Source organism: Cherax quadricarinatus, chromosome 61, assembly GCF_038502225.1.
Source record: "Cherax quadricarinatus isolate ZL_2023a chromosome 61, ASM3850222v1, whole genome shotgun sequence".
NCBI lineage: Eukaryota > Metazoa > Arthropoda > Malacostraca > Decapoda > Parastacidae > Cherax > Cherax quadricarinatus.
The window spans coordinates 5,802,840-5,805,339 of record NC_091352.1 but is presented as its reverse complement, the minus strand read 5'-3'; the positions used below and the strand labels follow the sequence as shown (position 1 = coordinate 5,805,339).

Sequence of the window (2,500 nt, the reverse complement as noted above, 5' to 3'; positions counted from 1 at the left end):
TAGAATGTGCATTATAAAAAACAGAAAATAGGATGTGCATTACAAAATCACAGAAAATGGGATGTGAAAGCACTCGCAAAAAACGGGAGGTGCAGTACAGGGAAGGGGGAGGGGGTTGTAAAGCAGAAAAAAAATGAGGAGCTTGAGAACTCTGTGACAAATGACATTACTGAAATGTTGAAAGGCTTCCCCAGACATGCAACCCTCTCTCCGGGAGGGGAAGAGAGGGGGCGGTTTGTTGTGGGGGTTGGAGGAGGTGATTGATTGTGTGGAGGGGGTGGCTGATTGTGGCAAGTGCAAGAACACTTACTGTCCCTGTTCACTTTATGTACCTGGATGTTAGCAAGCTGATGTGGGAGGCAAAGGACCCCTAGTGGAAATAAATCCCACTGCTTGCCTTTCTTGGTTTGTTTTAGGTTGCTAACCCTCAGGAGCTAATACAAACGAAATCTTTTTCATTTTCTTGGTGTTCTATCGCTTAGCAATAACACACATTCATAACCCAAGACATAGCACATAAGCATGTAGTTAGACGGTAGCAAGGCTCTTAGCGAACGACTAAGTAGTTTCCCTTCACTCACAGCCTGATTAACCCAGCTGTTGCTTTCCCTCTGCCTGCTAGGATGTTATGTTGTGCAGACATGCACTGTTGTTCATCCCCTCCCTCCTCACTACTGGAATAGTACTTTACCTCAGTGTGCCTGACCCCTCAACAACTGTTGCTACCTCTGTTATAGTAACTATTATATCAGTGATTGCGGTTGCAAGCTTGGCAATATTGCTGCCACCGTGCAACGAATGCACTTTAGCACTGCAGAAACTTGCGCATAGGGTACCATGGGGCAGTGGGTATGAAGGTGTTTAGTGGTCGATCTTAGTCATATTTAATTCAACGATATCCCCCCCCCCCCACACACACACACACACATATATATATATATATATATATATATATATATATATATATATATATATATATATATATATAATGAGGGGTCCACCTCTGGTGTAAATTGTGGGACCCATAGCCTCGGAGAAGTGGATAAAGGCTTCAAGGAAGAATATTTGGATTTCTTTCTGAAGCCGTTTGAATATTCCACTTCCCCTACCACCCCATCTTTTAATATATTTTTTTTTTTTTTACCAATAGGAATATTTTTATTACATAATATGGTACAGAAGATTTAGAGATACATTCTTGATATAAAGGTGGCATATAAGGTACATGTTGTTACGTGTGTATCACCAGATTATAAGGCGAAAATCTCATCCAGCTCCTCAGAGCTGGGGCGTGTGCCCAAAATACAGCAGGCATTACCCCTTTGAACAGCCGCACAGACCGCTGGAACAGAAAACTAGCTGCCCTGGGATCCCTAGTTACCCTGTTGAGTCTTTTTCCCAGCTCCTTAAGGAATTTAGATGCACTCTTTCCCCATGAGCCAAGGGTCTCTGAGCCTATGGGAACAAACATAAACATATAATGATGGGCAAGTTCTCCATATTTTCTAGACTTTTGGGACTCCCTGAAGCTGGCAGCTGCCGCTCCTTCCTCCCTGGTGTATTGGAGATAGGTATCAGCCAAGGTAGATGCACATGTATAGTCCCACATCACCTGCTTCCCATCTGTCCAGGCTTGAAGGGTGATACCATCTGGACGCTTCTGGCTGCCATCAGATCTGCATAGTTGGGGTGGCTCCCTTACTGCTGGGCATCCAGCTGTTGTGAGGCTCCTCTTGATAATGTTATTAACCTCCTCATGTCTTGCAATCTTTCCCTTGGATTTACGGCACACAAGACCATGGTACCCGAATCGGTCTGCTGTTTCACTGCCACAAATACACGTGTGTTCGGCGAGAATAGGGGCGGCAAGTCGAAGGGCAACACCGATGCGGATTGTCTGTGGGTCTAGTCGTGTGCCAAGGCTGGAATTGGGAACAGCCAACAGAAAGTCCCCAGCATTAGGGGCTCTCACTGCCAGGAGGCGGGCTCTATTCTTCCCTGACACACTCTGAAGCATTGTTGAGGCTATATTTTCCACTATTGGACCATCCCAGTGCGACTGTTTGTAGTTGTTGGGGGGAGCAGGTCTGGTTTCAGAGCCCGTTAGATTATCCCAGATCATTGCTCCGTCAATGAATTTTTGGTCCTGGACTCCAATCTTGTCCCTAAGATGTTCAGGGAGAATCGCTGCTACAAGCTCTCTGGATGCAATACACGAGGACAGAAAAGCAGGTAACGCAATCTGTGATGACTTGCGGACACCAATGCCTCCTAGTCTGACTGGAAGTGTAGCTTGGTTCCACTGCCCGTCTTCTAGAGTAAGGTTAAGTACTTTGGTAAAAATCTGCCTCAAAATACTGTCATATTCGTGCAGTATAGGGTTATCATATGAAGGTGCACATCTTAGGAAATATGTCAACCTGGGCAGACTCAAGCACTTTGTGAGAAGGTACAAGGCATCGTGGGTGTCCAGATTGCCTATTCGTTGTTCCATTCTCCT

General features: G+C 45.4%; 1 protein-coding gene across 4 annotated transcripts in view; it reads right to left on the bottom strand.

Annotated features, from left to right (window-relative positions):
• Window positions 1-2,500, bottom strand: part of M6 (neuronal membrane glycoprotein M6) — a 372,771-nt gene that overhangs the window by 203,494 nt on the left and 166,777 nt on the right. The window lies entirely within an intron of this gene.